At 37.8% G+C, this 27,648-nt stretch overlaps 1 long non-coding RNA gene across 1 annotated transcript; it reads right to left on the bottom strand.

The window, feature by feature from the left end:
• Positions 1-19,291: 19,291 nt before the first annotated feature.
• LOC307149848 lies at positions 19,292-27,648 on the bottom strand. Its single transcript, XR_013819627.1, has 3 exons — positions 27,587-27,648; positions 27,063-27,102; positions 19,292-19,768 (listed from the first exon to the last, which is right to left on the bottom strand). It is a non-coding gene; the product is annotated as an uncharacterized lncRNA (long non-coding RNA).

Below are 27,648 nucleotides of genomic sequence, written 5' to 3'. Positions count from 1 at the left end.
TCAGGTAGGACAAAATTGTGCAGTTGGCAAAAGTGTCTGCCAAAGTTCTATGTCAGGCATGACATGCACAGTTGCAAGGCTTTTGGTCGTCCAAACAACAAAGTCACAGAACTGTGACTCGGTGACAAAGATCTGAGTTTGTACCTGTTTGTAGTACTTGTGGGTCTGCTTCAACTCCATACTTCCTTCTGTGAACTGCAGACAAAACTCCTTGTCAGTACATGCCTGCAGAATGTTATGGTCCTGGTGCCTAAAAGGGCATTTAATCTCCACACATCCTTTCCCGCAACATGCACAATGCACAAGTGCATCAGGAGTCGCACCTATTTCAGGGAAAGAAGGGTTGATTATGAATCCACAGTGTTCCACTTTCATGTCCAGAGCCGGACAGTAACTGAGTACATTTACTTGAGTACAGTACTTAAGTACAATTTTAAGGGATCTGTACTTTACTCGAGTATCATTTTTGGGGAGTACTCATGACTTTACTCAAGTACATTTGAATGGCAAATATTGTACTCTTTACTCCACTACATTTCTATCCATAACTGTGAGTACCCGTTACTTCTTCTAAAAAAAAAAAAAAGGAAAAAAGAAACATCTCGGAAACCCTCTCAAATGTGATTGGATTGTGCAGGCACCACTGATTGGGACAGCCTATCAGCAATCACTTTCAGCTTTCCGCCAAAGTCAACTCCATAGTCAGATTTAGATAAGAGAAGAAACCATGGACGAAACAATGGATGAAGACGCAGCAGGTCCATCCTGGGAGCGATATTTTTTTCCCCAGGATGGTAGGGGAAGACTCATGAATATTCATTAGGGAAGTCATCCCTGATTGGTCTTAACCCCAGTGACGGGTAGGTTTAGGGGCAGGGTTATGGAGGTCATAAGACCCCCAGTGACGGGTAGGTTTAGGGGTGGGGTTAGGGGTAGGTCATCAGACCAATCAGGGATGACTTCCTTAATGCATATTCATGAGTCTTCCCCTACCATCCTGGGAAAAAAAATATCGCATCCCGGGAATGTGCCAAGCCGTGGCCCCACCTCGCCAGACTATTTCAATTTTCTGAACAAGTTAATGATAGTTTTCGCTTCAAGTGTTTGCTGTGTTTACCAATGTAAGCACTGTGGCAGTAGTAATGCAATATTTAGAAAATGTACTCTTGTACTCTTGATACTCAAGTACTTTTAAAAACAAGTACTTTAGTACTTTTACTTAAGTAGACATCTGACTGTAGTACTTTTACTTGTACTTGAGTAAAATTTAGCAAGGGGTATCTGTACTTTTACTCAAGTAATGTAGCTGTGTACTCTGTCCGCCTCTGTTCATGTCCCTGTGCAAGCTCCATCTGTGTGATGTAGGAGACCCTTGCCGTATCCTCTTTTTCTCTCCCCCATTTAATGGCCTCTGGGCCATTGTCAGTCTGTCTCAGTGAAGGTTTCTGTGGATAGCACACCTTCCCCACAGTTGACTTTGCTGGTCTGGTTATGGAGGTGGAGACAACAGCGTGTATGATGGAGACGTTATCCTTCCAGCCCGTGTGCTGTGCCATATGTCAGACTTGTGCTGCTGTCTTGTGTTCTTTTCAAGTGCAGCTGCCTCTGTGGCTGTCACTGCCACAAGGTGTGTCAGGCCCTCACAGTGTTGAAGCAGGACTGACAAGTCACAGCCATTCATTCGTGGGTCGCGAAGACGCAGCAGTGACTTGGGCAGGACACATGGATGAATGGGGTCAGCATAGAGGTGGCAGAATTCCTCCACTACAGAGCACGGTCCGGACCTGTGCATGCATGAGTTCTGTGAGGGGTTTTAAATCGGCAAGTGTCTTCTGCGGTAAACATGTGCCACCTGAGCGGGTCCGGATCTTGGGTACTGTGCTGGTGTCTCCACAGACTGACCGATCAAGTGCCTTTTTTTGGGCTGAGCTTGTTGTAAAGTCAATAGTACAGCCAGGCACTCCCTGCACTTTGGTTATATTGGAGGGCATCACCCAGTACGCTTCAACATCTGTTGGAGTCACATTTCCCCGCAGACGCACAGCTGTATCGATCTTGTACAGGAGGGCTGCCACATGTGCGCACTTCTCTGCCAGCCATACAAGTGCAGTGAGCGCTCTCCACTTCCCCACATGCTGTAAGTATGACCCATGGCTGTAGGGGCTTCTGGCTGAGTCGAATGGAGTGATTCACCTAAGACAATAAAAGCATTATTAATAGCTTGTAGAGAAATACAAAACAGTACTAGCAAGACACATTGAGCCATTTGATGCATGCAGCCAATCAGGGGTACAATGTGGTTGGAAGTGGGCAGGGGATGGATGGGCTTACCTGCATACTACACTGATTTGTCCACAACACCAGTAAACTCACTCCCTTCATACATACAACACACTGCCCCCAGCCCCCACATGTAAACCATTTATCACCTTTACATCATTCATCCCTCCCCTCTATCTTAATGCAGCCCTTAGCCACCCCCGACACTTCCTGCCCCCCCCATGCTAACTATCTTTTATTTAACAGTCGCCCATACAGTCAGACACCTGCCAAAAGGCTCATGCACCAGTAGCTCCAACAACAGTGTTTTACTAGAAAGCGCATTTAGTAAGAGCGGTAAACGAGTCAAATTTTTCACAATTTACCATTTAACTTATGCATGTTGTGTTTGTCTTAGTAAGTTACGTTGGTTTGATGAATTCTGACTGCATGCAGATAGATGAGAGAGAGCGAGTAGTGTGGTGCTTAAAACATTAGCATACCTTTGAACGGACGACAGTTTTCTGCCCCACTAATACAATCTCCAGGTCCTGGACCCATCCATCTGTAAAAAAAGACCTGGGCCTGCTGCAGCGACTTGAAGTTACTGAAAACTTCGTGTGTGTATGTACTAACACTTAATATCATGTAGTTGTATATATATGGGTGCTGGAAGTTGGGCAACAGGTTGATGTCCCCTGACCAGTCACTATGCTCGTAAGGATCCAGTCCTTTTATTCCCTTTATTTTCTCGTCATATCTCGTCTTTGCATTATGATTTAGTTTTAGGTGGTATGGTCCGACTATGTTTTCTTTAGCCTGATGCATTTTGTAGGATTATATTCTGTTTTTCAAGCTAATTTTTCATTATTTTCATGCCAGAACACTAGCCTACTATGCCAGCCCATGTAAACGGGCCATACATACCCATAATTATTTGCGTTCTGATGACGTTGCCGCCCAGTTGGTCACATGTCTTAGCGATCTCTGCAACGTGTAGTTTTCGAAAGAGACAAACTCTGCAGTGGTGTGTGTGTAGTGAAGGGGGTATATTGCTGTGTATCACGTTTATTAGATTTAACTGTCTCTATTTTGCCTGTGATATTCTCCTCAACTTTATATATTAAGAGTGACGTGTGGGGTGATTTAAATTCGGAAACGTCTCGGGAGGGAAACTCAGTATATGCTCTTAAACATTTGGTGTTTTACATTGAGGGAAGTGTCATGGAGTATTACATGGTTGTCTTCTTTTAATTGTTTATATTATTGAACTATTGTGAAATCAATGTATATTTTTGATAGACCAGCTTCTACTGCGTCCTTTAATTAGGGTGGCTTGCGTGAAACCAGGTAGGCCTTTTTGGGCTGATTATTTAGCATAACCATTTGTTCTGGATCCATTTAATTAGTAGTTTAAAGGGTGTGTGAGAGACCCCTGGTGGCCACATTAGAAAACAACATTTATCTGAAAAGTGTTTCAACTGTCCTGGGCTGCGTTTCCCAAAAGCATCGTAAGCCTAAGTTGATCGTAAAAACGATCGTACGACTGATCTTAATATTACGGTCTGTTTCCCAAAAGCATCGTAGCTTAAGTAGCACTTGAAAATCTTCGTAGATCTACGAGTGCTCTGGAGTAATCGTACATCCTCAAGTTCATCGTAAGAAGACAGATTTATGAGGACACCTGCAGGACAACCGGCAGATTACACCTTTAACTTTATTCAAATGTATGTGATTATAATATAAGGTTTTGATTGTACTTTATTGTACACTTTATTACTCTTTTTTGTTGTTGGTTAAATTAATGTATAAATTAAATAATTAAAAAGGTCAGAAAACAAAACAAAAAAATTGAAATAATTTAATTTAATAATTTTAATCAAAATTTAATGAATGAACAAAAAATAAATAAAACAAATCCTTTAAATCTGTTAAAAATTACATCTTTTTTTTTTTTTTTTACGTTTTTTTTTTCAGCCATTTTGTCAGTGCCTCCACCTGTAGGTGCTTTATATAGACTTGTCTTGATTGCTAATCCATAACAGATGACAATTATTAGGTTAAACGTTCAGAATACGATTCCATATAAGGTTATGTTTCAGAACTTCACGAATGGACAGCGACTCTTAAGTAGCACGTAGAGCACGTTCTCGCGCGTTCATGTTAAGTTCATTTTTGGGAAACGCTCGTGGAATTGCTGCGAGCGTTCGTAATCTTGCACGTAGAAAGCGCTCTTAAGAGCTAAGATACATCGTTATCGGGAAACCCGGCCCTGGGGTGCGTTTCCCGAAAGCATCGTTGGCCAGCTATGGTCGCAAGTTCATCGCAATGTCCATTGAACTCTATTGGTAACGACGGAACTTGCGACCATAGTTGGCCAATGATGCTTTCTGGAAACTTTCTTGCTGGAACTTATGGGATCCTTTAAGTACTTTGTATTTAGTTCAGAGGTTCTGGAGTCACCTTTTCATTACTATGAGACCTCGAAGTGCTTTGGGGGGAAATAGAGTAACTTGAATGTGATAAAAGGGTTATTGGAAGATCTTTTAACATTTAAGTGGTTCCTGGAGGATCTCTTATGTTAAAGCCAGCATCTGGAGGAACCCAATGGTTCAGTGAGGCCAGAATGATATTATTATTATCCTATTATTACTTAAGTTTGATTCAGTATACATACCCAGGTGAAAAATACAGGCTACTATTAAAAATGTACTTGAGTGTGTTTTTAGTAGGCCTTCAATACAAATATAACCTACTTTAATGCATTTTAATACATTTAACAGTAGCCTACGTCTTTTTCACCTGGGTAGCTTACATTTATTTAGTATAGGCCTATTTTATTTATTAATTTAAACCTTAAACAACAACACTAAATAAGAATAATAATATTAATAATAAAAATTCATTAATTATTATTGAATAAATAATAGTAATAAAATAATATTTTTTACTTCTTCATAAATTATTATTTGAAGAAGAAGAATCAGGAGGATAAAGGTTGTATTCAGTCACGAAACTGCTGCTATTCCTCAGCTGTCGTCGCTTCAGTGATCCTCGCGCTGCTCGCGCGCATCCAGTAGGGGTTCAGCGAAAAATCGGCAGCTGGCAGCAGGAAGTAGCTGCCACTGGCAGCTGACGTCAGCTGCCGCTAATAACCGGAAGTCGGAGGTGGATGCCGCTTTTAGCAAGGCAAATAAATTATTATATCAATGTATATATATAATTTTAGTACTTATTTAAATAAATTACTTAAATTTGTAATTATTTTGTAATTGGTTTAAAAAGGTTTATCAAATATAAATTAAGTAACGAAGATCATAGACATAGTACAAAAAAACAAACATTAAGCTACACTTGAAATTATGAATTTGTACGTGTACGTGCACAGAACATTCAACACACACACACACACAATGGAATCGCAGTTCCTCCAAAAGTAGTACAGATAATGTTCACTTTAAAGAAATACACATAAAAGTACGCCTAGTGTATGCAGGTTTTTGGTCTTTCCCTTCAATTAGTGCCCAATTAAGACCTAGACTACCAGGTGAGGGGAGATCTTAACCAATTAGTGACCTACTCAATCAGTTTGGTTCAAGGTGAAAGAGAAAACCTGCATACACTAGGCCCTCCGTGGAACCGGTTTGAGACCACTAGTAAGAAAGACAGATGTTAGAAAAAGATAGATAAGTTAGAAAGAAATAAAAGAAATACAGACAGATGTTAGAAAAAGAAAGAAAGAAAGAAACTTTAGAGTAATGTTGCTAAGGGAGACTTTTTTTTTTTTTTTTACAGAAATCACTTTAAGGACTACAACAAACAACTGGTGGGGACTACACAAGCTTCCTCCTGGGCTAGTGACATCACTAACCTTAACACACACACACGCCAGAGGAGAACTGGCCCCCGACTGAGCCTGGGTTCTCCCAAGGTTTTTTTTTCTCCATTAGGTCACCTGATGGAGTTTTTCGGTTCCTTGCCACTGTTGCCTTTGGCTTGCTCAGTTGGGGATATTTGGGGATATTTAATTTAATTAATCAATCAACGACACTATTGATCAGCATTACCAAACGTGGACGTTCCACTAGAAACAAACATTGATGTATTGTTTTAATTTATTACTGTGAAGCTGCTTTGATACAACCTATGTTGTGAAAAGCGCTATATAAATAAACTTGACTTGACTTGACTTGACACACCTGAAAAACAAAATTCATTGGGATCAGCCTGATGTCTTTTGATAATTATTATGGATGTTGGGTTATCCGTAAAATAAATGTTATGGGGGAACAAAACCACCGTAATAACTTACCATTAGCATGAATACACTGCAGTCCACAGATCCCAACTGAGCTGGAACATCCTGGAAAAAAAAAAATCTAAATAGAAAAACTAACATTTTATTTATACACTAAAGATAGCAAAGAAATCAAAATTGTTGTAACATGAAATCAATACCTTACTTTTAACAAGCTTCCAAGATCCCGGATCCATCTTTATTGCAATTGAGCTTAAAAAGAAGGGGGAAAAAGTTAGTTATTTTATACACACGAGAGAAAGAGAGAGATGAACTCCGTGTTGAACCACTTAGCCATGTTGCAGCAGTAGACAGTAGCATACCTGAACTAGGGAGCAGGTGTAATTTATTTTTTAAATGCCATTGTCTATGCCTATCTAAAGCCAGAGAACAAAGTGTTGAACTGAACCACTGGACTGATGTGTAAAACTTTGAAGCCCGGTTTCACAGATAGGGTTTAGATTATGCCAGGATTAGGCCTTAGTGCAATTAGGACTTTTATAAATATGCCTTAGAAAAAACATTACTGTTGTGAATCTTAAAAGAAACAATGGCACTGATATTTTAAGATACACAAGTGTAATTTGCTTTCAGTTAAACATGCATTTTAGTCTGGGACTAGTTTGAGCCTTGTCTGTGAAACTGGGGGTGAAAGTTATATGGAAAAAGTGAACTGTTCCAGTATATTTTGAATAGATATATATAAACTATATAGTATATATATTATATATATATATATATATATATATATATATATTCTGGTCTCATCTGGTGATTGGGTCCCATCCAAAACATCATCAAACTAAGAAAATAATCTAGAATTTGTATAAAAAATAAAAAAAAGATAAAAAACAGAATGCCTTTTGCCTGCTTTGATCAAGACAGGATATAATACATTTGAACATTATGTTCCTTATGTGAAAACATACCAGTGGGTTTGGTTGGTTTTGCAACTGGAAATCTGGGGTTTCCTTCCTGGCACATATGTTTGTCCATCCCCAGCAACCTGTGACAGGCTGTGGTGAACTTGGTGAAACTACAAAAAACAGAAGTTTAGAATATGGTGAAGTAATGTTGATTAAAATTGTGTTTTGTATTAAAACATAAGTTAGATCATTTGGGATATGTTTTGTTAGCGTTGCACGTGTATCATCAAGGCTGAGCTTGTCAATTCCAATAAATCAGCATGAGCTTTATTCTAATCAATAGATTAAGTTAACATGTTAACAAACGCTAATATTTAATGATAATGGTAACGTAAGTTAGTATTTGAAGTTAATGATAGCCCCTCACAAACCAGGAGCACACGGAGCACACGGTGCACAAGCTGCGTTTCTACAAATGATTAAATTAACCAATTCAACTTAAGTAGTCACAGATACACTGTCTCTAACATAAAAGTTAAACTCCAACGTACAGAGCAACAATTATTTATTAATCTGATAATATACGAACTTACCGAGCCAAATACCGCCGCCATTACTGAAGATTCGCCGGTGCCACCATTGGCTGCTGTCGCTTGACTTCCAGGTAAATGTGATTGGTTGCTACTACGTTGGACGATACTGATTGGCTGCCACCCCTGCTGAAAAATCCAGCTTAAACCAGCCTAAGATGGTCAGGCTGGTTTTGGCTGGTCTCCCAGCCTGGTCATAGCTGGTTTATCAGGCTGGTTTTAGAGGGGTTTTGAACACTTTTTTAGCTGGTCAGGCTGGTCTTAGCTGGTCAGGCTGGTCTTAGCTGGTCAGGCTGGTCTTAGCTGGTCATTGTTGGGCTTTGCTGGTTTTAGCTGGTCATCCTGGCTGGTCTTAGCTGGTTTTAGCTGGTCAGGCTGGTCTTAGCTGGTCATTGTTGGGCTTAGCTGGTCAGGCTGGTCTTAGCTGGTCATTGTTGGGCTTAGCTGGTTTTAGCTGGTCATTGTTGGGCTTAGCTGGTTTTAGCTGGTCATTGTTGGGCTTAGCTGGTCAGGCTGGTCTTAGCTGGTTTTAGCTGGTCAGGCTGGTCTTAGCTGGTCATTGTTGGGCTTAGCTGGTTTTAGCTGGTCAAGCTGGTCTTAGCTGGTTTTAGCTGGTCTTAGCTGGTCATTGTTGGGCTTAGCTGGTTTTAGCTGGTCAGGCTGGTCTTAGCTGGTCAGGCTGGTCAGACTGGCTGACTCTATGTCTTCTCTATTTTTAAGACAAATAATGTAAACAATTCCAAGTATACTTAAAATAATCTTCAGGAGCACAGGCAACCATTCAAACAAATTCCTTTTATTTGATATTGCAGCCCCTTAAAACAACCCATTGATATGTTAACAGTAATGTACAAAATTATTAATTGAAATGATTGAAATGCTAAAAACTATAATAGTAACTAAAGGAGAACAATAACAGAATTATAGAGATACATTTTACATTACATTTTTCTTTTCTTTTTTTATGACATCTTGTATTTTTTGGGATATGTAATACCCCACTTGCTTCTCCCGCTTCTCTCTCTCCTTTTTCGGGTTCTTTTTGTTTGAGCCAGTCACTGAAGCAGACTTGAAAGATAAATAATTTAGATTATTAATTTGTCACTTTTCAACTAGTAAAACTTAGAAAGTTAATCAACTAATGTAAAACCCTTTTACTAAATTGGCTACGGCTACATAAAGTATATGAATGAATGAATGAAATAACAGATTACCTCTCAAAACTTGCAGCTTGGAGGGTGTCAGGGGAGGCTTTGCAGAATGTTTATTCGTGGGACACTCCTTTCCTAACACACTTCTGCTCTTTAAAGTGTTTGTCCCCCACAGTGCCACAGCTATCTCTTTAACATAGAGAGAATCTTTTGTAGATAAATTAATCTTCTCCCATGCCTCTTCTCTGATCCAAACTTTGTTTCCTATGTGGATCAAGACAAAACATAAATGAGCTTCAATTGTATGAAAGAAAAAAAAACACTCTTCAAAATATCTTCTTTTATGTTCTACAGAAAAAAGACACTTATACATAATATATTCCAGTTGGTAGCTATAAATGTTGTGACGTTACTCCTACTTTGGCTACCACATAAGAGCTGCATTTTTTTTTTACAGATCACAATATTACAAATAAGAAGCTGTATTTTTCTTCCTACAAAGATATCTAGTCATTTCAGTGAGATCTTAACAATTTGTGTGGAACCTTTCAGCATGTGTCAAGCAACTTTAGTCTGGGTAGATGCCTTATTTAATTCCAAGTGAATCAAAAATGAGGCTGTGTGGGATATGCATACAGTCAGTTAAAAAGGTTGTACCATCTAAATGTGCTGGATCTTTTTACTTCATCACCACCCATGTTTTCTAAAATTGATTTTTTTTCAACATTTCATCAACATAACAGTACATTTAACCGATTGTAAGTCTGTCTTTTACAGACAGTGTTAGCTGTAGCTTTGATTTAATTAAAAGTCACAATATGTGATGATCATTAGCTTCAATGCAGAACATTAATAACTATGATTGGGACTGCCATATATACATACATTATAATGAGCAAAATATTGCATTAAAAACGTTGTGAATTCTTTGGGTTTAGTTGCTGTGTTTCAGCGTGTTGTCCTAGGAGGAGCGCATCCACAACAGGAGTTTCACTATGTAATAGTTGATTACTATTAATAATAGCTCAAGTTAATCTGTGCATGATTTTGTGCAAGTGTAAGTTGTAATATTGTGTTTATTTTGTATAAATATCTAATTTATCATATAGGGGTGTTCCTTCAGCTCTTTAGCTTTAGCGCACGCAGCTCAAACACAACGTTATTTGAAACAGAAAAACTAAAGATGTTTAATATTACTGTAGTATTAAAATGTTTAATATTACTGCAATATTAAAGAGTTCAATATGTTTTCAAAAACACCCATTCCTTCTATCCTAGGAGACTCTTGTAGGTAAAAAAAAAAATATATTGCAGCATCAAGCAATATCTAATGATTCATATCACAGTAAAATTTTCCAAGTTTTGATTTTAGATTGAGAGAAAACTCTGATTAATCATGTGTCCACTGCAGTGGACGTCATGCATCAATTTCTATATTTCAGCTACAATTCATAATTATAATGCGAATATTGTTTTTGAAATTTAAAACTTAACTTAATCTGCAGTGATTTTTTTTACTGTCAATAAATTTACTTGTATTATTAGAATGTAATTTTCATTGACATCAAAAAGTCATGTGATTACATATTGTATGACACTTGTAATGCATTACTTTACTTGTTAGATCAAAAAGTAATCTGATTTCGTAATGCATGTTATTGTAATGCGTTTCTTTACTCATAACATCAAAAAGTAATCTGATTATGTAATGTGCGTTATTGTAATGCGTTTCTTTACTCATAACATCAATTATTAAGTAATCTGATTAGGTAATGCACATTACTTGTAGTTAATTACTTGTTAGATCAAAAAGTAATCTGATTAGGTAATGCACATTATTTGTAGTTAATTACTTGTTAGATCAAAAAGTAATCTGATTAGGTAATGCATGTTACTTGTAACACATTACTTTACTTGTAACATCAAAAAAGTAATCTGAATGTGTTATGCATGTTACTTGTAATGCATTACCCCCAACACTGATAATTTCAGATGAGATTGAAAAAAACGTATCACTAGGTTTTCTCAGAGGAGGGCTATGATAGAAATGTGCATGTCCATCTTGAACATAATCAGAATTATCAGCTAATAAGGGTAAATCTCCATACTCTGGTGCACTGGAGGGAGCATCTGAGTGGTTTCCACAGTTGTACCTTGACAGGCTGTAGAAAATTCTGATGGAATCACGTCCTCATGTTCTGATATCAAAGATACACTAAGTGTATCCTTCTAGTTAATTTATAGCATAAAATAAACATGAATGAACATAATAGGGAATGATGTTTTTACGCGAAAAGATGTCGGTACACTTCATTTTTCAAGTTTAAATCCTCCAATGTTAATCTACTAACTCTCCTGACTGCTTTGTCGGACAAAATGGCGGATTATGATTGGTCACATCGCCTGTCAATCATACTCCCTGTGAAGGGTTGATGATGCAAAAATAATAACGATTCCACTGAAATTATTTGAAACTAGGGGTCGACCGATTAATCGGTCGGACGATTAATCGGTCGGACGATTAATCGGACGATTTTTTGCATTTTTTAACATAATCGGCATCGGCCAATATCCAGTATATCAAGCCGATTATTAGGCGGGCGCATCTGTGGGCAGCTAGTGTTGTTGTTGTTGTGGAACACGTTTTGGACGCACGCTGCGCCTAGAGTCATTCTCCAGCAGAGTGAGCAGACCTCATCCAGTGCCTAAGGAAGGAGCTAAGTTCCTTGGAGAAAACTCCTTTATATTTAATTAAAACCTTTTGATATGTTACTGCCAACTTCGAGAAAAAATATGAATAGGCGACATGACGTTCGGCTACTTTGGATATTGATAGCGTAGTTGAGGTTGCATTAGCACAGCAGAAGGAATCATGTCACAATAAGCAAGAATTTTGCAATTACAGACAGAGAATCTGAGATTTTTATTTGTTCTGTTTTGTGTGTCTTATATTTGAGAGGGTTGTCACTCAATGCAGAGAAATAAGAAATAAAAAAGTCACCAACGCACTAAAGGACTGGGTTTGCTTATAGCGTCGTCGCTAGGTTTGGGTAGCTACAGACAGACAGACCCGGTGCTAATACGGCACTGGTGCCTTAACGACCGTTATTTACCGGACCGAATATGAATGCGGATTTATGTGCTTCATTTCAGTGCTACTGTTATGCCTGTGCTTCTCTTGGATGCTCTGACAACGGACGTTAGAAACGTGACGCTAGTCAGCAGTTAACTTTAGCATACCGTTAGCTAGTAGCTGGATTGAACACTGTTAAAATGCTGGCCAAACAGTGTAATGTGTGACTGTATTTCACTGTAGACTAGGGGTGGAACGGTACATCTATTCGTACTGAACCGAAACGGTACGGGCGTCACGGTTCGTGTGTATACATTTACACGGAGAATACATGGTATAAAAATAAATAAAACTCGCGTGCAAATTAATTCATGTAATGCGGAACTACTGTTAGATACGCGGGTTCTTTGGGGACACCTTGCAATGCTGGAATATGGTGTGTGTGAGAGAGAGAGAGAGAGGGAGAAGGAGAGAGGGGCGCGGGCACGATCGAAAAGTCGCGTGTGTTTAAAGTCGCAAAGTGTTTACTTATATTTGTGTGTGTGTGTGTGTGTGTGTGTGTGGCGCAGATGCGATCGAACAGTGAAAACATACACCGTCATTTTGTTTATATAAGACATCATTCAAACTGCAAAGTGTTTAAGTTACTGTCAATTAAAATTAAGGAAAACAAATATATTAATCTGAAATGTAGCAAATTAATTTTCAGTTCATTCAGGTACAATTACCAAACATATCTCAAGGTCTTTTTGTCTTTTGTACAAGTGCAGATTGGTCAAGTGTTCAATAAATGTTTTTGTTGAGAAATCTTGTCTATCTTAAGTAATTATTTGTGTTACATTTTATCTTTCAAATAGAGGTTAAAAACAAGCACATAATCGGGCAAATATCGGCCAATATAAATCGGCAGCATTAATCAGCCATCGGCCTACCCAGATTTCAAAAGATTGGCATCGTCATTGGCCTGAAAAAACCCATATCGGTCGACCTCTATTTGAAACTAAAGTAACGAGCCAATTTTTTAGAATAAAAAAAGTAGAAAGTACCGATATTCATGTTAAAATGTAAGGAGTAAAAGTAAAAAGTCGGCACAAAAATAAATAGTAAAGTAAAGTAAAAATATCTAAAAAATCTACTTGAGTACAGTAACGAAGTATTTGTACTTCGTTACTTCCCATCTCTGCATATAGCCTATAACACGCTCTCACATGTTTATTTTTTAATAAACCATATTCAACAACATATAAAAATGAAATAATCTTTAGAGTAATTTGACAAAAGCCGCAGCCATCATTACCAAGCGCGAACCATTGACAGTGAATGAAACGAAGCGAACTTAGCCTGCAGGCCATAGTGTGACATGCGTAAACCAATGGTGTAAACATAATCATAGATGACACGCCACGGGTTTTTATTTAAAAGAAAGAATGTCGCTTATGTTTGTATGTAGGTCTAGGCAATTTATATTCACAATACTTAATAACTAGGGCTGTCAAAAGATTAATCGCGATTAATCGCATCCAAAATAAAAGTTTGTTTTTAATAATATATGTGTGTGTACTGTGTATAATTATTTTGTATATATAAATACACACACATGCATGTATATATTTAAGAAAAATGTGTTATTTATATATATAAAAAAAATTATATTTATACAGGGGTTTTCCTGGCTCAAAATGAGGCGGAGGTGGTAAAATCGTAACACTAGAGGGGTCCGGGGGCATGCCCCCCCGGGAGAAAATTTTGTACATTTTAAAGATAAATTCCTTAATCTGGTGCACTTTGAGTCACTCGAATCTGTTGTTAAAAATAAATAATAATCCACCCGCCAACCACCCATATTCTTTGATTTAGATATCTGCATCTGATCATCACATTACAATTATTCAATTAAGCATGATAATATGGTAACATATCACACTGAAGTAGGCTGATTTAAAATTAACATTTATTTAAATTAAAAGTTCTTCTTTTGGCAAGATTACATTTCCTTTATAGCCTAAACAGAGGCTTTGCTCCCTTTAAACTTAAATTGTCAATGTTTCATTTTTGAAAACACTCTTATCGGAATAATTTTTGTACCTTTATAAAGAGCATTTTCCCCTAATTTTATTTAATGTATGCTCTAAATTTCATTTCAAATTCTTACATTTTATCAATACATTCAATTAAAATAATAAGACACTAGGCTGTTACCAATCAAATTAAATAATTTACATTGAAAAATTATAACTGTATTAAATGAGATTATGAGATTGTTTTAAATATTTTTTGAATATACAAATAAGGAATGTTGAAAAGAATGCTACTTTATGAAACTAAACCACCAGTAGGAGGCGGCAGGTGGCCGTCTTAATGAGCGAGTCGTTGAGTCATTCATTTAAACGATTCGTTCAAACGGCTGATTTATTCAGAATGAGGCGGTTTAACCCCTTAAACTCTTTGGGTAATTTTGGAATTCCGCATGAAATTGGACATACCCAAATCTGATGGCTCCCCTTACCCACATACAGTGAAATAAATGCAAAATATTGGTGTCATTTTATAGGAAACCATTTAAACAAACAAAATCAAGTGTCAAATGTAATAAAAACTATTGTGTGTTTAAAATATCAGAAGAAACACACAAAAAAGTAGGCGCTTTTGTGTGTTTTTTTCATTGAATCTTTCTTTGAAAGTGTATAACTGTGGTATTGTGTGCAACAGCTACCTATTATAAGTTCCATTTGATTCCACTAGATGTCGCCAAACACTGAAAAAAATATTATATGTCTAACATTTTGTGAATGAGTGCGAGAGTGAGCACTGTAATGCGTGCACGACTCTAAATGCGTCCAAACTGCGCGCCGCAGAATATAGGTAAAATTGCGCGCTGAATATCTCAGACTCTGGTTGGTTTAGAGGAAAGGTGTGTTCACGACATGTTCACGTAATGGTGAGATCATTAGCTTTCCAATGATGCGTAGTTCATCATCATCCGTCGACGATAACGTATATCATGTGGACATATCATGTGGATCGACTGCCATTTTCATAAGGATCGACTTATTTCCTGCATTACTGGACTAAATGAGACATAACGATGGATTATTTCTCAAGCGAAACTCACATAAAGGTGAAAATGGACTCATTTTGAAGAAAACAGTCTAAGGTGAAAGTCTATATATCTTTTTGACTACTTTTAGCTCAGACATGCTGTAATTGGAGATGAAATGCAACGTTTCTCCTAGTTTGTTTACAAAGATCAAAGATGTACTTCGCGACTCATTCTGCAATCATTTGATCTGTTGTATTATGTCAACTAAATAAACCATATAGCAAAAATCCTGAGAAAGAAAGCTTTTGTTTGGTATATGACTTGCCTTTGTTCATCAAATTTGACTAATGCCATCAATATTCAAATTCATAATCACACTTATTTTTGATCGGTATTCCGGTTGCGGGTGGAGGAATTTAAACATTTAAATGATGCGATATGTAAAATGAATGAAAAAATGATGGTTTTGTGTGAAAATTAGAGGGTCTAAGCTTTGTAATGATATCACATATGACTGTTAATGTTTCATCAGGACCTTTAAATATTAAAGGACGATCGTAATAACGATCTTAATAACGCAATTCCAACCCGGTACCGGGTTTACGGGTTTAACAGGTTAATAATGGGTAATTGAATCTTTGACTCGAGTGATTAGTTCAAAACGCTGAATCATTCAGTAATGAATCATAGATGCGTGTTGCTGTGAGATGCGCTATGGTTCTGTTGTTTGGAACTATTTTCGCTGCTGAAACAGAACAAAAACAGTCATTGCGTCTAAAAATGTAAGTAACTTAATTTTAACTATTTGTTTATTGAACTGTTATGCTGCGTTCACACCAAACGCGAAAATGCGTCAAAATTCGCGCCTGCCGCGTCTAGTTATACGCGTGACCACTTTGTGTGCATTCGCGCGTCAAGAGCGAAATTGACGCGCGTAAAATCAAAAGTTTGAAGCGAAATTTACGCGCGTCACGCGCGTCAAAGGCGAAGTCCGGGGGCGAAAGTTTCGAAAGCTGTTGGCGGCCATCTTTTTTAGATGTTTATCGAGCATTAGCATTAGCATTAATCGAGAGAGTCACCGCTCTTATATGCTCTGAAGAGCAGAAACAGCTGCGTAGGGGACATCGTCGCTGTACTCGGGTCCACCAAAACCTCCGGAGGGTTTCAGGAGTTTCACAATTTGCTCCAGGAGGTAGGTTTGGTGGACCTAACGGTGAGGACGCTGACGAGGACAGCGTAGGCCGTATAAAGCCTCGGCCTCGAGTGGTCTCTGCATGACGAGCCCGCGCTGTACAGTCCGGCGCGAGGTTCACCCTCTCCCGCACCTAATCTGTCATTTATTTTTGTTTTGATAATAAATGGACCCTGCCTCCAAAAGTGAAACCTGTCCTGTGATTTTTTTGAAAAGTTTTTATACACTTAATTGTGTTTGGTGTCTTTACATTAGATTAATAAAGTTTCATATAGGCTAATCTAGAATAGATATGGAATAAATAGCATTCAATACAAATGAGTAGGCTATCTCTCATATTGAAATCGAGTTTTTATGTGAAAGATTTGCTTTGTTGTGCATTTTAGTCATATTACTAAATAATTTATTGAGACCAAACATAAAATAACATTAAACTGTCAGTTCACCACGTGACAGTAGCAAGCAGGCAGGCTCCTGATTGGTTAACGCGGCGCGAATTGACGCAGAAGTTCAGATTTTTCAACTCGGGCGGCAGACGCGAATTCGCGTCAAACGCGTGATGCACAAAAAGTACAATTCGCGCTTGACGCGCGAAACGCGCCAGACGCTCAATTCGCGTCATTCGCGCGAACTAGACGCGCGAATGATGCGAATTCGCGTCTACCGCGCCGCGCAAAACGCCTCATTCGCGCCGCAAGACCTCCAGACGCGCGTAAACGCGTCTTACCATTGACTTAACATTGAAATCACTCGCGCCAGACGCATTTTCGCGTTTGGTGTGAACGCAGCATTATGAAATCAATATCTCGGTTTCAATCGTGATGGCATTCAGGAAAACAGCACTCTGGTCGTGTGTAGCCTACATAACGTTATTGTTTCTTAACTATAATTAATATGTTATAAATAACGGCGCGAACCTCAACAGCGCTGTTACCGTCCGTACATTAGGTAAGTTACCATGATGGGAGTTCCGTGTCTTTATTACACTCAACACATTAGATTTATCTGTCTTCCACCCTTGATTGAATGGAATGTTGTTATTACTTGGCCCGCTCGACCCGCGGATTATGATCCGTGCAGCACTATGGACACAAGCGGGAACCGCAACAGAACCGTCACGGTGGAAAAAGTGTATATGAGCACGTGACTGTCTGTCCGAGTTTTGTCGAGAGGCGGAGGCGGCACGAAATTTGACGGAGGCGGCCGCCTCATAATTGTCTATGCAGGAAAAACCCTGTTTATATATAATATAAACTATATAAATATATATACAGTATATGTATGCAAATATTTCTTAAATATATACAAGCATGTGTGTGTATTTATATATACAAAATAATTATACACAGTACACACATATATTATGTAAACACAAACTTTTATTTTGGATGCGATTAATCGCGATTAATCTTTTGACAGCCCTATTAATAACTAATATTATTTTTATTGCATTTGTATTAGTTGTTTGAAGAGTTAAAAGAAAAATCGGTTGGTCTTAACACAAGTTTACAACCGGCAAGTCGGTCGGACTAAAAGGGAAAAATAAATAAATAATTGGGTCGGTACTAAATTGACAGGGTCGGTCGGGTTACGGCAAACAAATATTTTAAGATTTTAAAAAATTTTAAGGATGGCGTGAAATACAATTTGCAAGACAATGTATTTAATAAATAGTGTGTGTAATTTCTTCAGTACCGTCAGCAGAACTGATAACGTCCAAGCTTATCGATACTGCGGTCATCCATAATTTGGCCCCAGGGCCCATTTAATACTGGGTTTCAGTACCCATGCCTACATATGGGTGTGTGCATATGGATGAAAGCCTGTTGTGTTCGGTCTCTTGATTTGTGGTAGTAGCAGCTATTGTGAAACTCACCTTCTTCATCTACTGAGTGTGGATGGCATCAAGGTCTTGTCCTGAAGAATCACAGGGCCAAACGCTAGGGATAATATCTCATCTGATAACAAGAGCATAGCCATAAGTTTAAGAACTCTAATGATATCTTTAGCCCCTGATATTGCATTGGGGATTTCAATTCAAACATTTTAAAGGCTAAGAGTATGAGCCATGAGTAAGCTGGCCAGATATCTGTGAAAAATAACTTGCATGCCTGAATCACATTTAGCATTTAAAAGTAAAAAAACAAATTCAGTATTTATCAGTAAAAAATATATACAAATAAATAAATACCCCTGAGTATGGTGTCTGTCTCACTGGCCAACATAACTCAAAACAGACCTAGAGAAATAAAATAAAATATACCAATGACCATGATATCCTGTTATCATAATAGTTAAATAAATTATTATAACTACGACCATTATACCATTATATTTGTCGCCTATTATTTAGCCTACAGGCTTCTCAAGGACAATCACACTGAAAAAACCTGGGGTTAATGCTTTTAAAATGTGAGACTTCTTTCAAAAGCATACATCTTACAGACCCCAAACTTTTGGACAGTAGTGCATTGTATGTTTGAGGTGGTTTTGCTTACTAGTCATATGGTTCATAGCCGTGGAGATTTTCTTGGACGGGGGTGCAGCAGGCCTTCAGCATGATGATCTACAGTAGGAACATAACATGCAATTTCACAGAGCCAACAATGTTACATAGGATTTACAATAGGGTTTATTACAAGAAACCAAGCTAGAGCAGAGGTGAACTGCAGAAAAGAGAAAGAATTATATATATATATATTTCTTAAGATAATATATTAATTAATATAATAATTAATTATATATTAATATAAATAGATGCATATGAAATTAATAAAATGATTGGAAGTAAGCTAATTTAACCTAAAAGAATGCACTGTGGTGCTTCATACATTACATCGCTACACTGCTGACAATGGTCAATGGACCTTTTTGCATGTGTAATTTCACGAAATTCACAAATGTGACGCACCTTTACTCACTGCAACATAAAATGCAATCAATTATAAAATCTTCACAAGGGACATGTGAGGTACTTAACGAGTTAGAAAAGTGAAAAGGTGTATCAGCTTCATTTTCTGTTTGTTTTTCCTCTTTTCTGGTGGAAGGTCCAGGCACTTCAATGATTTTCAGGTCTACAGGAGGATTTTTATTCTTGTTCAAACTTCAAACTTGTATTTCAGCTTACCGAGATCCCTGCAAAGTACAAAATTTACTGTTAGTAAGGTTATTAAAGTGATAGTTGTGAAATTTAAATAATTTCCTCAGCCTTGTGACGTTCCAAACCTGTTTGACTTTCTGTCTGTGGAACCCAAAAGCAGATCTCAGGCATAATGCAACCCCAGTCACCGTTCGATTTCACTGCATGAAACACAAGCAGAAAAAAATGGTGTAAATCATTCATGAAACCATTCTTATGTACACTTGTCTAGTTCAATTCAATGCAACAATTTATATAAAAATGGTTAAGCTCCAAAAATGTCCCAGAAAAGATCCTAAAAATAATCAATGAGTTCACAACTCATGTGTTATGGTTTGTGTTGTAAGTCTTATGAAGCCATTTAATAGCTTTTTCCTTTTTTTGTCGAAAAAGACCAAACTTGAAGTTATAATTCAGGGTTCAAATGTCTTATATTCAAATGCATATGATTAAGGTATAGCCTATAAAAAATGCATAGCATTATTGGCTCCAAACCAGTGATATTACATGAATGTAACATGAATGAGATTTGAGAGCATGAGGGAAGAAGATTTTCAGAGAATAACTGATTAAAGGGGTCATATAATGGTACATGCACTTTTACAAGTTGATTGTACTGAAATGTGTGTTGGCAGTGCCTGTACACAACCATCATAAAATGATAAAAATCCATCCAGTGTTTTTTTTTTTTTTATCTCCTTATATGTTTGACCCTCTCTGAAATCAAGCCGTTCGATTTTGTGACGTCACAAAATCGATGCCCCTCCCACGATTGTGATTGACAGCAGCGTTTCAACACAGACCCGCCCTCGCGCCCTCGTGAGCGACCTGTCTGTCATCATAGTGCATTGATATGCTGGAGAAGAATGGCGTCGTCTAAGCGATTGTGGCGTTCTGTTCTTGGGTGTAATAAGGAACACAGCAGTCATTTTGATGTTTTTATGGAATATTCCCAAAGCATTGACGCAGGGATTCCCCACGATTGCGAATCATTTCACCAGACTGCTTTACAAAGGAGGATCAGTATTAAACTGGTTTTGCTAAGAAGCTGCTCCTGAAAAAAGGATCGGCAACTATTTGTGTTCGTGCTGCACCTCCAGAAGAACTGAAGTGAGTGTAACGTTTTATTAACCTTTATATTAATCTTTATATTACTCTTTGCAAATCGCTTGCTGCACGCTTCACAATGAATGCGGCTGTTTACACTCAGGGTACATTACGGCATGTTTTCTATGTACGACGTTCTCAATATAATTCATAATCCCACGTTTATAATGAACAATGCGTTATGGTTATTGTGTTACAAACGGTGTATGCACAGAACAGAGGGGCGGGGTGAGCAAAGCTTATTATCATTTAAAGACACATGCACTTGAGGACTTCCGGTTTGGCAATGTGGTGTTGAGACGCACGGTGTCGAAGCTCCGCATTATTTCATGTAATCTCTTCAGAATACACCCTATTTTATCAGCACTTCGTATTCCTTTAATCTTTTTTGTATGTTTGAAAAATTCCGCCTTCGGAATATTTCACTTAAAATGAGCAAGTCTACGAGGACGGGAGGTAAACAGCAGTCTCAAGTTCAACATGCACAGGCCTCTCAAGAAAGCAGCAAAATGGCGGAAAACGAGCCCGAACCTGCACATCTCACAATCGAATCTCTAGTCAAAGAGCTCGAAAGATTCAGAAAAGACATGACCGGGGAGTTTGTTGCACTTTTAAATAGTTCTCTGGAACCAATTCGATCTTCAATTGAATCGATCGGTACGACCCTGACAACACAGGCAGTGACCATAAGCGAGATGGAATCGGGTCTCTCAGACCATAGCGACCGAATAGCTCAGCTCGAGCATGATGTAAGCGCTGTTCAATCAAAACTGACGACAATGGAAAAGGAAAACACGGCGCTCAAAGCTAGCGTAGAAGATCTGATTTCTCGCTCGAAGCGGCAGAATATACGAGTGGTAGGCCTTCCTGAGGGCCTTGAGGGAAAAAACGCACGAGAGTTTATGACTAACCTGCTTTCTGAACTCCTCGGTGACTCCCTTACAGAACCACCTGAGCTGGATCGCGCCCACCGTAGCCTGCGGCCCAGACCTCGCGCAGAGGAATCTCCACGCCCGCTGATTATCAGATTTCATCGATACATCGTGAAGGAAACTGTCATGAATTGGGCTAAATCCCACAAAGTCATGTCTTACAAGGGCCACAAAATCAAGATGTACGAGGACTTCAGCGCCGAGGTGGCGAAGAAACGAGCAGCTTTCAACAAGGTCAAGAGCCTACTTTATCAGAAAGAAGTGCGCTTTGGTATGCTGTACCCTGCTCGCCTTCGAGTGAGTCGTAACGGCGTGGAACGGATCTTTGATTCCCCTGAGGCAGCGGAGTCGTTTTACCACCAAAACTTTCCTAATTAGGTCGTGGACTATACCCGTGTCCGATTTGGGATGGTAAATTCAACAAGTACAAGCTGCTGTAAATAATTTAAGGTCAGCGTTGAGCTCTCACTGTACTTTCGATTAGCCTTGCCCTTGAAGGAAAATTAGTCTGCCACACTGCGTGTGCATTTGTCTGCTTTATTTAGTTGTTATTCACGCATCCCCAAATTATATATTTTATGGATTGCACAAGTTATTCGGTTGATGATTTTAAATGTCATACCACCTGATCAATGTTGGTAATGCCGTCTTGTGGCGGATCGCTTATATAACTTACCAACCTTAACCTTTTTTTTTTTTTTTTTTTTTATCTAATGTTTTCTTATCATCTACTTGGTTGTTTATTTATTATTGTTATTATCATTATTATTATTATTTTTATATTTATATAGTTTCTCGGCGGATATCTAAGCCTTGATAGCTGCTTTAGGTGTATATCTAACTTTTAGGAGTTGACAGTTCTACGTGGTTAATCGGTTGTGAGAATTGTTGTTCTGGCTACTCGTCATGTTCCAAAAGACGAGCATCAGAGTTGTAAGTATAAGGGTTTTTTTTCTTTTTTTTTTTTTTTTTTTCTCCTCTCTCTCTCCTTCTTTCCACACCTTTTATTTACTCGTCCCAGACTCCTTTTTTTTTCTTTTCTCTTTTATCCTCACGATAACAAATGATTAGTCCTAAAGTGAACATAGAGGGGTTGGCTGGTCATAATGTCAAATTTGTTACTTGGAATGTTAGGGGTCTAGGTGGTCAAATTAAAAGGTCAAGGGTGTTCTCACACTTAAAGAGCCTGTCTTCGGATATTGTTTTTTTACAGGAGACTCACCTCAGGGTTAGTGATCATGTAAGACTACGTAAACCATGGATTGGTCAAGTTTTTCATTCAAACTTTAATAGTAAATCTAGAGGCACCGCAATTGTAATACACAAACGTATAAAGTTTGTCCCACACAACGTAATATCTGATCCTGATGGGCGCTACGTAATAGTATCCGGGATTTTGTACCAAACACCTGTTATATTAGTTAGCGTTTATGCCCCTAACTTTGATGACCCTGCTTTTATGACCTCGCTCTTTTCCCATCTTCCAAATCTGGATACCCATCACCTTATTTTAGGTGGGGATCTTAATTGCACAATCAACCCAAGTCTAGACCGCTCACAGCCCAAGTCATCAGCTCCTACGTCAATGTCTAGATCCTTCTCATCTCTAGCAGATCAGACGGGATGTGTAGACCCTTGGCGCTTTCTTAATCCAACTGTAAAAGAGTTTTCTTTTTTTTCAAATGTTCATCGTGTTTATTCACGTATTGATTATTTTTTTATTGACAAGGCTCTTTTATCTCAAGTTAAATCTACAGAATATTCAGCGATAATTATCTCAGACCATGCCCCACACATTTTAGACCTCTCTTTCCCACAAAACTTGTGTAGACATGCTGGAGGCTGGAAGCTCAATACTGGGTTGTTAGCTGATAAAGAATTTTGCGATTATATTTCTAATAACATTGATTTTTTTTTGGAAACCAACAAATCAGAATCAGTTTCACCATCACTTCTATGGGAAACATTTAAAGCTTTTATACGTGGGAGGATAATTTCCTTTAATGCTTATTGGACTAAAGCTAGGAAATTAAAACAACAGAAACTCATTGATAAAATCTTAGAGATAGATAGGCTAAATGCCAGGTCACCAAACCCTGTTTTAGAGACACAACGGCTAAAATTACAAACTGAATTTGACTTATTGACAACCAACAAGGCAGAGTTTCTGCTAAAACGCACAAGAGCAACTTATTATGAGCATGGTGATAGAGCTGGTCGTCTGTTAGCATCTCAGCTCAGACACCAAACTGCTTCTCAGTTAATCACACAGGTGTATGACTCCTCAAATAACCTTATTAATGATCCGGTTAAAATAAACTCAGAGTTTTCTTCTTTCTATTCTAATCTTTACAAATCTGAAGCTAACGTAGACATTGCTGCTATTCAGTCTTTCCTTTCCCAATTAGAGATACCTAAGATTAGTCCTGATATTGCCAACAGCCTCGACGAGCCTATTAGCCTGGAAGAGATAACCTCCTGTATCCTAACTATGAAAAATAATAAAGCTCCTGGCCCTGACGGCTTTTCTGCTGAATTTTTAAAAAAGTTTTCCACTCAATTGTCTCCCTTATTATTAGATTTGTACAATCACTCCTTAGATCAAGGCTTCCTATCATCATCTTTAAACCAAGCTTTGATTTCCTTAATATTAAAGAAAGACAAAGATGCTAAACTTTGTGGCAGTTACAGACCTATTAGCCTAATTAACAATGACATTAAATTACTAGCTAAAGTATTGGCCAAACGCTTGGAGGCTCATCTCCAGTCAATTATATCAGAAGATCAAACTGGCTTTATACTTGGTCGTCAGTTGTCTTCTAATATACGTAGACTCCTAAATGTTATCTTTACTCCATCTTCATCAAAGCCAGAAATGGTTATCTCGCTAGATGCGGAGAAGGCTTTTGACCGGGTGGAGTGGGATTATTTATTCATGGTTTTACAAAAATTTGGGTTTGGACCTAAAATAATTTCATTGATTCGTCTATTATATTCCACTCCATCAGCTTGCGTGAAAACTAACTCTGAAAGGTCCCCTTATTTCTCTCTTTCTCATGGCACCCGTCAGGGCTGCCCACTTTCGCCTCTCCTCTTTGCCTTAGCTATAGAGCCTCTCTCTATAGCATTAAAATCGTCTTCAGTGTTCTCAGGTATTTATAGAGGAGGAAGGGAGCATCGTGTATCACTGTATGCAGACGACCTCCTGCTATATGTCTCAGACCCTCTAAACTGCATAGATAATATAATGCACCTTTTGAATGAGTTCGGATTAATTTCAGGTTATAAGTTGAATTTTGCTAAGAGTGAGTGTTTTCCCATAGATGACTTGGCGAAACAAATTCCTCCAGCTATGCTTCCTTTTCACATGTCCTCTACAGGTTTCCGCTATCTAGGGGTTCATATTTCAAACTCATTCAGGTCATTGCACAAAGAAAATTTTACTAAATTAATAGTCCGCATTAAAGTAGATCTCCAGCGTTGGAACAATCTTCCACTTTCTCTAGTAGGCAGGATTGAATCAATTAAAATGAATATTCTACCAAGAATACTTTTTTTATTTCAGACTATTCCTGTTTTTCTTCCTAAATCTTTTTTTAAATCATTCGACTCCATTATATCCACATATATTTGGGCTGGTAAGCCTCCGCGTGTAAACAAGTCAACTCTTCAAAGAACCAAACAGGATGGGGGTCTCGCTCTTCCAAATTTTCTTTTCTATTATTGGTCAGCTAATATTCAGAAATTATATGCATGGTGTAATTCTCAGAATATTGATTGGTGTATAATGGAAGCTAACTCCTGCTTATCATCCTCATTATCGGCATTAGTTTTTGATCCCAATTTGAAACGGCCTTCTAAATACACCACCAACCCAATTGTGCTTTCATCACTCAAAATTTGGAAACAGTTTTGTCGTCATTTTAAATTAAACTCATTGTCCACCTTAATGCCTATTTGCGGTAACCATCTTTTTGTTCCTTCTACTTTAGATTCAACTTTTGCCCAGCTCAGAGAGAAGGGCCTTGTTCTATTTCATGATTTGTTTCTTGATGATCATGTTTTTGCGTCATTCAATGATTTGTTGAGTAGATTCAAAATATCTAGATCCAATTTGTTCCGCTACTTTCAATTGCGTGACTTTGCTAAAGCACACTTTAATACCTTCCCTCACCAGCCAATGAAAACTTTAATTGAAAATATAATGTCTCTCCCGAAATCGCATAGCCATATCTCCTCAATTTATGGCTTGTTACGATCTTCGCAATTCCCTCCTCTTTTTGCACTCAAGGGAACCTGGGAGAGGGAGCTGGGTCTGGAGCTTGACATAGAGCTGTGGAATAATGCTCTAGCTAAAATTAACTCTGTCTGCATTTGTGCTCGTTTGAATCTTATTCAGTTTAAAGTTGTTCACAGAATTCACTTCACCAAAGCTAAATTGAAGAAACTTTCTTTAATAGAAGATGATAGGTGCAATAGATGTTCGCTCTCCCCAGCAGATCACACTCATACATTTTATACCTGTCCTAAATTGTATTCATACTGGTCTTCTTTTTTTGATACACTGTCAAAGGCTCTCAATGTCTCTGTGAAACCCTGCCCAATAATTGCGATTTTTGGAATGACACCGGTTGATGGCTTGTACAACAAACGTCATGCTGATATTATTGCTTTTGCTTCATTGGTAGCCAGAAGACGAATACTGTTGCATTGGAAATCTTCATGCCCCCCCTCTAATCTTTCTTGGCTGAAAGACTTAATGTCCTTTCTACATCTGGAAAAAATCAAACACTCCATCAGGGACTCTGTTGACTCATTTTATAAAGTGTGGAGACCTATTATCTCCTTTGTTGAGACTGTACCTTCACTGGAGATTTGACTTTTGTTTTTCATTATTTGTATGTATGTGTGTGTGTATGTATGTATAAAAAATTTATAATTTTTTTTTTTTTTTTTTTTTTTTTTGTGGGTGTATGGGATGTTTTGGGTTGGGTAGTGTTAAGAGTGTTCTGTATATTTTTATACATTTTCTTTACTCATTCTTATGGTTGAAAAAAGCAGGTTGTGTTGTTTTTCATATGTCATGCACATTGTCATTTAAAAACCTGCCTAATAAAAAAAATAAATAAAAAAAAAATAAAAAAAAAAAAATAAAAAAAGACACATGCACTTAAACGGCGTGCTGAAAACAGAGCTGTTTTTGACCAGGTAAAATGAGTGTTTTCTTACAATACTAATGAGAATTTTTAATTAAAGTATATTACAAACTTTTAATTTATACCCTAAAGAATCATATTAGCTTGTACAAAAATGGCATTATATGACCCCTTTAAAAAACACAAGTACACAGTCAAACAATACAATTGCACACAGAGTTCATAGTAATAAAGTACTTGCATGTGGTGCAGGTACTTACTGTAATTCAATGTTGCCACTGAAACATTGTACTGGTTGTTCTGGGGAAACAAAATAACAAAGCTGATTATTCACAACATAGTATTTATTGACCACTAAATGGATTCAGAATGGTATTTGAGAGAATGAGGGCACCTGTAGTAAGTAAAGTTAGGCTAAACAAAAACAGACCAAACTATATTAACCTGCTTTTGTTATTCATAACAAACGCCAATGACGACAGCAGGAATCAGCTAACTTAGTTAGGCTGTAAGTTATATCAGCAATTTGAAGACACAGTTGTACAGAATATGTTGAATTGAATGACTAACTTTAAATCCATCTAAGACAATAAGTCAATAATTTCCATTTGTTCATTAGATCAATGTAACTTAGTTAGCATCGCGGCTAAAACCTTCATACCAGATACTGTGCAATAAACGAGTGGTAAACACTGTAAAAACGTAGTAATGTATAATAAATTTAGTTTATGTGTGTCTTTGAATATATAGTGAGTATTTATATTTCTTTGGCGAGTTTACAAACCTTGTAACGGAGAGTCGAACAAACGGCGGAAGATGCGGCAGGCTTTGATGAGGAGAGCCGTT

Source organism: Squalius cephalus (assembly GCF_949319135.1).
Source record: "Squalius cephalus genome assembly, chromosome: 2".
Taxonomy (NCBI): domain Eukaryota; kingdom Metazoa; phylum Chordata; class Actinopteri; order Cypriniformes; family Leuciscidae; genus Squalius; species Squalius cephalus.
The sequence above is the reverse complement of the archived record's forward strand: the minus strand, read 5'-3'. Positions and strand labels throughout refer to the sequence as shown.